Source organism: Macaca mulatta, chromosome 6, assembly GCF_049350105.2.
Source record: "Macaca mulatta isolate MMU2019108-1 chromosome 6, T2T-MMU8v2.0, whole genome shotgun sequence".
NCBI classification, from domain to species: domain Eukaryota; kingdom Metazoa; phylum Chordata; class Mammalia; order Primates; family Cercopithecidae; genus Macaca; species Macaca mulatta.
The window spans coordinates 5,943,349-5,952,922 of NC_133411.1; positions in this window are offsets into that span (position 1 = coordinate 5,943,349).

Genomic DNA, 9,574 nt, shown 5'->3' on the forward strand with positions numbered 1-9,574 from the left:
GAACCCCCAAGCAATACTAGCCCTCTGCTGCTTTCTGTTACCTAGCTACCCAGAAAGTTAACACCAGACAAAGTTTTGTGGACACCAGCTCACTTACTGTATCCACGAAAGCATGCATATCAAGTTGCATCTCAAACCAAATTCTCATTTCTCTAAACTCACTGTGCACAGTCTGCCAATCTCCTCTTCCAGGAAAACAGCCTTCCCTCCACACTCCCTCCCACTCTTTCCTCCTCCCTCCCTCCCTCCCTCCTTCTTACCTACCTTCCTTCTTTTTTTGTTGTTATGACAGTAATTTTAAACTGAGACCATCACAAAACTAAAATTCACAAAAAAATTGCTAACTAGAATTTTTAAATAATGGAAAAAACCACACTTACTTCCAAAATTTTACCACAGTTGGAAGATATTATTTTTAATACTGTCTTTAACACCTTAAAAATAATTTCATTCCCTTGATGGAAGAGGAATTTCTCAAATACAGTACATTATCCAGAAGAAATGGGCTTTAACTGGGCAAGCATGGATCTCTTTTCTATTCTGCTTACAAATTGCTTCACGATAATTTCTAGCGACAGAAACACACCGATGTGAAGTTTGCAGTGTATGTGTGTACGTGTGTATGTATGTTTATGCATGTATGCATGTGTGTATACGTGTGTGTGCATTTATGTGTGCATGTGTACGTGTGTGTTTGGAGATGTTCTTGACGTGATGTTTTGTAATGACAATTCCAAACATCAACGGAAGGCTTTTTCTGGGCATTTCTTGCCAACAAGTTGGAGAACAATAGCCAGAGGGAAAGTAGGGCTTTGCCACTATCTCCAAAATCTCCAGCTCCGCTGTTAAATTCCAATTGAAAGATGCCCAGGAGGAGACCACATTTCTGGAGCATGGCATATAGGATCAGGGCTTCCCTTGGAAAGTCCTGCCTGGGAGTATTGTCCTGCCCTCTGAAGCCACCTGCCCCTACAGAGGCCCTGCTACTCAATGTGAATCCCTTGGTGGAGACAGATTAAGATTTACTGGGTCAGGTACCACTCACCTTTTTTAAAAAGGATGTTTTAGAAAAAGGGTTTTAGAAAAAAGGATATTGTGTGGAATTTTCAGCCTTTTAAAAAACATAATACTTTAATATTTTATTAAATCAAAGCATTTAGTTCTATTTGTGCTTGTTTTATATTAAAAGTACTTCAGAAACTTTAACAATATTTGTTTTTTAGAAAATCGGAATCCTGAGAAAGGTTACTTTATAATGTAAAGGCATTTGGTTTTACGGTTGCCTTATTTACAGTAAAAGCAAAGATATATGTGTATATATGGTTTTGAATGCATTTCTTTGAAAGAAAAAGATGTGGAGTTTGAATATGGGTAATGTTTGATGATGAGGTTAGACTGGAATCGGATGTAGGGTGTTTGGAGATAGAGGTGTTACCTAAGTAGGTGATAAGGTTTCAATCTGGGGTTGGGGTTGAAAGTAGGAGCTGGGCTCACAGGGTGGGGGGTTGATTAGGTCAGAAGCTGAGTTGGTGATGGGCTGAGAGAACACTTAGAAGCAAACTGATGAGTTAGGGCTCAGGCCTCCCTTAAAACTACACGGTTTCCTTATCACCCTTATTGAAGTGTTCCTTTCCTGAGAGTTCCTTATGCGGGGTCAGGTACCATCCTTGGATCAAGCTTGTGATCCAGTTTGGTGGTTCAGGCATTTCTTTTATTTTATAAAGAAAGATCTCTTTTCCCTTGACTTCTGGATAGCCACCTTTCCCCATGTCCATAGTGGAGGTCCAGCTTGTTCCACTTCTCCTTGTAGTTTCTGTTTTTCCTGTGATCTTCGTGAAGCAAATTTATTTAGTGGTTTCAGTTATCTTAGAGTCTTTGATTCTTACTTAAATATTGTGAGTGAAATATGATTATTTTCCTCCTTTAACAGAGATAGAAATAAAGCATCAGATAACCCAAGGTCATAGAGAAGGTAGAGTACACATAGTTGGCATTTTATTTTAAAAATATGTGTATGTACATATATAAAATCTGTAGTCAAAAGGGAGGAAGGAAGAAAAGAAAAGATGGAGGGAGGGAGGAAGGGAAAGAGGGAAGGAGAGAGGGAGAAATGGAGAGGAAGGAGAAGGGAGAGAGAGAGAGAAGGAATAATAAATTATACCAGGTCTTCTGAGACCCAAATCTCTGATTGTTCAGTTGTACCCGCAGCCTGATGATTTCCTACATCACTTTGTTAGCTATGATTCAGTGAGAATTAAAGCAGTGACCCCTGTTATCTAAAATATCACCACCTATAATGCACATATTTGTAAATGCATATAGGAAATGCAGAGACTTAAATATAATATGCTAGAAACATTAAACCAATATATAAATGGAAAGTAGGAAAGTAAGATTTAACTTTAAAAGGAAATTTTAAATCTCACTATATTATTATCTACTTTAGGACTCTTTAAATATACGTTGGCTGGAGCCCTGAGAAGTATATCCCCATTACCGTAAATTCCACTTAGATCGTGATGGGGATTAGTGTGAATCAAAAACCAAGCCCTCCTTCCATGTGGAGTGGCAAACCTTCGCTGCAGCCTCATTTCCACTAATCTGAGGCTGCTGTGTGATCTTTGATCACACCAAGTATTACAGATGGAAAAGTACTCTTCTCAAATCCCCAACGTGTTTCCAACTGTCAATACAATCCTTTTTAAGTGTCAAAAGCAATTGCTCTGGTTTCTACTTATACTGCTAACCATAGCAGTACATTTCAGTACTTCTAAAGCAAAACAACCACCAAATGGCATAACTGCGGGCCAGAATTCTGACAGGCACATTCACCCTCTGCTTTAAAGGCATTAGGAATCCACTTCTAAAAATTGCCATTTATGTTAACTGCACTTTAAAGATTAGGTATTTCACTCTGCAATACCTTATCTGGGAGGCAGAACACCCCCACTCCAACCCTTGAATTATACAAACAAATCACACAGGTTACATGTCTAGCCAGATGTCTAAATCCACACAGAAAATGAAGCGTTCCTAGAAAATGCAATAAACATTTTAATATTTGGAAGTATATGAACAAAGGATGTCTCCCATTTAAAAGATGATCTCAATGAAATTGAATTCATCCCCATAAATTATACAAGACAATGGTTTGCAGTAATTGATGTAATAAAGTAGTGGGTAGAAAGAGTCACAATTCCCTAAACTAGATAAAATAAGCAATTACTCTTGCTATCAGAATGGCAGCATCAATGGGAACGTTGTCTGTGTCTGAACACAACCCAACCAACCCTGTTGCATTTAAGCATCAGAGGCCATGGCCTTATTATCTTTCCAGGATGTGCATGTATAATAAGCTTCTCCAACAAATGAAGGGGAGATGTTTCTGGCAAAATGAAAAATGGTGCTAAACTATGTCCAGATGATTAATTCACAGAAACTCTCCATCACACAGCGACGACATATGCCCATCTCCTCTGTTGTCCCCTTGGAGATTTTCCTACTAAACGTATGTGCATATTTTTCATGGCCACTGATATTTGAATTGCAGCCTGCTCCCATGCAGAACATGAAACACTTCAAACTGCATAATGCTGACTAAATTATAAAGTCTCCAGTGGCCTGAGGTAGCAATAGCCATAATAATGAGTGTGCTTAAGTGGTTTCTGTAGATCTCCCCGCCCCCTTAACTTTAATGCCTTGACTTATCAGGTTTTTTTTCTTTTTCCCCACATAACATTACTGACCACTTTGTGTTGGGGAAATGCAATGGTCTCTCATTGTATAATGACTATGCAAGAATAGAAAAGGTAGTGGTGGGTGGCTGACTTATACTCATGGTTTAATTAAATAAAGCAGTCAGCTGGCATGTTTTCATCCGTTGTTATTCCATCTTGTTTAAATACAGATAATGCAAGGATTTCTGCACGTTAAAGTGTAGCACTTACGTTACTTTAAACGATATCATCCATTTGCGCACCTAAGTTGCTGCATCAATCCTGAATAATTTTCATAATTTAAGATATTTTGCATTAATTATTTTCTGAAGAAAATGAAAAGTGCAAAGAGCAAATACATATATTTAATAATTTAGTAAAAAAAAATTATGTGTTAAAATGTTGACGGTATTCTGGTTATCCCAGTCTCTTTTAATGGTTGTGCCAATTGAGGCTCCATTTTTAGCATGGCATGGGATGACACAAAAAGTAGTTTAATATTGGGAATTTATGTAACCCACTATGTGCCAAGCATTGGTAAAATAAATACTTTCCAGTTTTCATAAGTCTTTTATCAGGTTAAAAACAGAAAGCACTATGTGCCCAGAATCTGAACAAAGAGAATCTCACCTGGTTGGAAAAAGAAATGGATTCAATGAAGGTGAAATGAAGAATAAAATTGAAAAAGGTATTGTATCAACCTGGTCCCTCTCAGTCCTATGGCTTGGAATGGTCAGCCCAGCCTATATGTCAGGAGCTGGATTCGAGGCTGAGTCTCGCCAGTGAGTTCTCCCCATTCACCCAGCCATAGTAACTCTGTCAAGGGTGGGGTCACATGCAGGTCCTGCATCAATGGACCTGGAACCTAGAAATTGTATTGGGGAAAGAGGTACGTTCTTCCATTGTAGGCTGCCAAGGTGATAAAAGGTAAGGCTGGAGCAATTGGGATTCACTTTTTCCTGCAAATGGGAAGACCTGCTTGTATGTAAGCCACCTCAAGGAAAACAGACCTTAGAGAAAGGAGCAAGATTTTGACAGTGACTTTCCTTGTGTCTTTAGGTAACTGTATCCCGGGACATTTCATCTGTGTAAGCCAATAGGTTTCCTTTTATGCTTTAACCAATTTGAGTTGATTTTCTCATTTGCAATCTAAATATTTCTGACTCTTTTGGTCCCTTCTCCTTTACTTGAATCTCATGAGAATCGGTGCTAGCTGAGAGATCTCGGTTGTCATAACGGGATAATAAAGCTGCAGTTACCCACTGGGGGGATAATAAAGCTGCGGTTACCCACTGGGAGCACAGCACAAGAAAAACTCATCTCCCTCAGTGCAAAGGCAGGAAACAGCCCTGGTCCAAGCCTATGAAGACCTAGAATGCCAGAAGGCAGGCATTGGTGAACCAGAGGTATATAACAAAGATTTCCAATAATAATACCAGAAGCTTAGAAAAAAATCCAGATTTTCTACCAAAAACTAAATGTTTCTGTCTTTCATCCAATTCTCCCAGCATGGTGTCTTTATGGATTCTTAGAGTGGTGTCCACATTTATTCATGGTATCAAACAAACAAACATTCCTGCACATCTATCTGTCTGAGAAGTGAGGGTGGAATGTAGGAACAATTCTATCCAAGGCCATTTAGGGAAACCAACCAAGAAAGGAAGACACATTTTTTGTTTAGTCCTAGGAAACTCTGTCCCTTCACCCTGACTGCTGTTAGCTATAAAGTTAGTACAACAGCTTTCATCAGAGGACCCTGCCCTCAGGATCTGGCCACCGTGTAGTAGAGGTGAGAATAAGTCAGGCCCAGGAGTGTGCGACCAGATGCTATGAAAAGAGCTGCAAGCTCTACTTTAATAAACTTCAGCACTAAGACACAGAGTTACAAGTGAAGACGACAGTAAGGTCGAGTAGACACAGGGTGCAAGGTGGGATTGGGGCATTGAGGCCCTCACCAAGTTAAAGAAATCATTTTGCTTCTACAGGCCTCTATACACTCATTCCTAGTGGGTTTTGCCCCCCAAAATGAATAAGGGCCATTTAGCCAATGGTTCAACTAATGAATCTGTCCAAGTTCTGAATCAAGGCTGGCCGTGATGCACTCCTGCATCTCTTGTGCATTCTTACTTCCTCTTCCTCTCTGCAAACTGCAAGAATTTTAAGAGTTAATGCCCAGGTATGGTTGACAAGGTCAGGCAGAACATTTTCTTCTTTTTTTTTTGTATTAATGTCTTCCTTTAAATAATAATTACATGAACATTAAGGAATAACAAATTTAAAAAGCAAATGGCACTAAAGGGGAAGCAGTGAAGACTCCACATTTTGCCGCCCATGGGCTGGACCCACTCACAGCCTTTCCCTCAAGAGAGGCATCATGGCCGCCAGTTCTAAGCAGGAGGTGGTTCTAAGAAAGATCCCTAGAAGAGGAGTTGCTGGGTCAAAGGGCATGTGCACTTTCAACACAGAGAGATATTGACAAATCATCTTTCATAAATGGTATTAAGTGTTACTTTAGATACATGTGGAAGAGTGACTGTTCTTCCACATTCACCAAGAAAATGGCAACAATCTTGTAAATCTTTGCTGATCTGATCATGTGAGAAGTATTTTACTTTAATTTTACTTTGCATTTATTTTAATGAATAATTTTATTCTTTCACATATAAAAAGTTATATTTTCTTTTCTAAAATCTCTTTTCTTTGATATTTTTATTGTATTAATCTTTACCTTACTAATTTATAGAAGTTTCTTATATGTTAGTCCTGTGATATGAGTTATGATTATTTCTCCCCATTTGGCATTTGGCATTTGAATTTATGATTTGTAACCATGAATTGTTTATTTCATAGAATAAAACCTATCAGTTCTTACCTTTCATGGCTTCTGAGTTTTGTTTCATGTTTAGAAATCTTTTTTATTATGCGATAATATTTTAAAATCCATCATGTTTTCTTATAGCATTTTTATTGTTTCACAGTACTTTTTCTACTAACATTTTGTGCATTTGGACCTTATTTTGGTGAAGGATATAGGGTAGGATCCCACTCTACTTTTCAGATGTTATCCAGTTGTTCATATGGCATCTACTTGAATAATCTATATTTCTCCTAACAATAGTAGCAAAAGCTTTCCTTTGTGATATTACCAACATCTTGTTAACTAACTTTTCTCTCACATAGTTTCAGTTGTATTTTGTGGACATGTATTTTATTTACATTTTGTTTCTTGTATCCATTATTATTCTTTTTCAGTTTCTGAATCTAAAGCATTTAGATAGAACTAAGTCATTTCATGTAAGGAATAATTTTTACACTTTATTTAATATTAAAACTCACTTTTGCTAGCCTCCAAGAAAGGGAAAAAGAGCTTACATGCAATATTTATTATGTCATAAAACATTATGCAAAATGTTTTATAGAATACTGTCATATCCACTGTGGTCATCAGAAACAATTTTAAGGTTGAAATACATTTATATTGTGTTCTCTTTTTCCCCTTTTTTTGAGGTTGAAAAGATAAGAGTCATTTCCTATAAAATCTAGATAACATTTGAATGTCTTGTACTTCATCATTCCAGAGCCAAGACCCAGAATCAAGAGTTTCTGATATATTGTTGTGGCCCAAACCACCGTAAAACAAAACTAAAATTTTATGTATATCTACAAATTGAAGGACTCATAATTCAACCTTAAACAGAATACACTGAAAAATGAATTATCATTTCTCGTCTCTCTCCATGTTAGCTATAAAGGAGGTCCTGATGGCTATAAATTTCAAATACAGGACATTGTCTGGGCACCTGTGGGTGGCCACAATGGCATTTAGATGCACAGTCAAACAGAAGCCCAGCCTATATTGGGAAAAGGAACAAAGCATGTTTCTGGTGGCTAAAATTGATGCACAAGGTGATTGAGTTTTAAGTCTTTCTCATATGTGCAAAACAAGCAGCTAACCAGTCAATCACAACCACACACTAAAAATCTTTAAAACTGTATGGATTTGAAGATAGATCCAGAAACTGTAAAATTGTCTGGTATACTCTAGACAAAAGAAAAATAACTCAAACTAAAATTTGAGATTCTTTTCTTCAGAAAGAGCCCAGTATTTACTCCTTTTTTCATAATTTAATGCCAATGATAAACTAGAAGTTGAACTCATAGGCATGACTTCTCTCATGGCAAGGCCTGTAGTCATTCAAAGTTCCTGATCGTGTCCCACTGAACCATGTGTATAATGATTATCTCTGAAACCTCAGAGAGGCTATCAGTCAGTGGGGTAAGACAGTCCCTACGACAGGGAGAAAGCCTGAGAAAGCCTACATCCCTCTCTTGTGGGTGAGCATGAAACATCTCCTCCAGAGCTTATAAATGGTAGCGCCCAGGAGAAGACAAGTGGATGGAAAGAATAATGAAGAGGAGGGGAAAGACTCAGGTATAAAGGCCGAGAAACAAGTGGAATAAAGGATAATGCCCCACTGGAGGTAAAACAATAGGTCAACCATGGAGATAAAGTGAAACTATTCATTTAGTACAAAAAGGGAAAGAAAATAAGAAAAGAAGAGCAAGGGGCCAAGAAAAATTAAAGAGCAAACATATATTTAAATTCAGCCATGTTAATATGTACATTAAATGCAAATGATTTGAACAAATAAAAGGCAGAGATCGTTATGAAAAAAGCAATTTGAATTTTTTAAAGATAGTATTAAAATAAATAAAATATATATAATGCATACACTAAGCAAAAGGAAGCTGAAGTGGTTACATTAGTCTCAAAGTACATTTTAAAACAAGAAATAAAGACACTTCATAATTAAAAAGGAATATGTTGATAAAGATTAGTATTGCATCTAAATGTGCGAGAATTAAATATCAGAGCTTCAAAATAATAAAAGAAAAATGGACAGAACCGAAACAAATAGAAAACTCTATAATTACAAAAGTAGAATTCTGCACTCCCTCCTTAATAATCAGTAGATCACAGACAGAAAATTAATAAGGATATAGAAGACATAAAAAAGCACTATGTGCCCTAGTTGATATTCATAGAAACTTACAGCGCTCCACTCACAATAGCAAAAGACAGATTCTGTTAAAGTACATGTGAAACATTTATTAAGGCATACAATATTCTAGACTACAAAGCAAATCTCAACACATTTAAAAAATGCAATCAAAGTGTAGTCTCTGCCCACAGTGAAACTAAACTTAAAATCAATTACAGTATTTAAAAATTCTCAAACACTTGGAAATTTTAAAAATCATACTTCTCTATATCCTAGGGGTCAAATAAGCAATCAGAAGTAAAATTAGAAAATACTGTGAGTTAAATGACGATGTAAAAGAAAAGAAGAAGAAAGAACAACTACATATAAACATATGTGGCACACAGCTAAAGCAGTGCTAAGAGGAACATTTATAGGATTAAAATTCTTACATTGGAAACTGGAAATAAGTCAAATCAATAATATCTACCTTAGAAAGAAATAAAAGGAATGGCAAATTAAATTTGAAGTGAGTTCAAGTAATGGTAAAACGAAGATAAACATAAAAATCAGCCACATTGATAACAGGGAAGCAATAGAGAAAATAAATAAAACAAAAAGCTCGCTATTTATTTATTTAGAGATGGAGTTTCACTCTTGTTGCCCAGGCTGGAATGTAATGATGCGATCTCGGCTCACTGCAACCTCCGCCTCCCAGGTTCAAGTGATTATTCTGCCTCAGCCTCCTGAGTAGCTGAGATTACAGGCACACGCCACTACACCCGGCAATTTTTTGTATTTTTAGTAAATATGGGGTTTCACCATGTTGGTCAGGCTGTTTTCGAACTCCTGATCTCAGGTGATCCACCCGCCTCG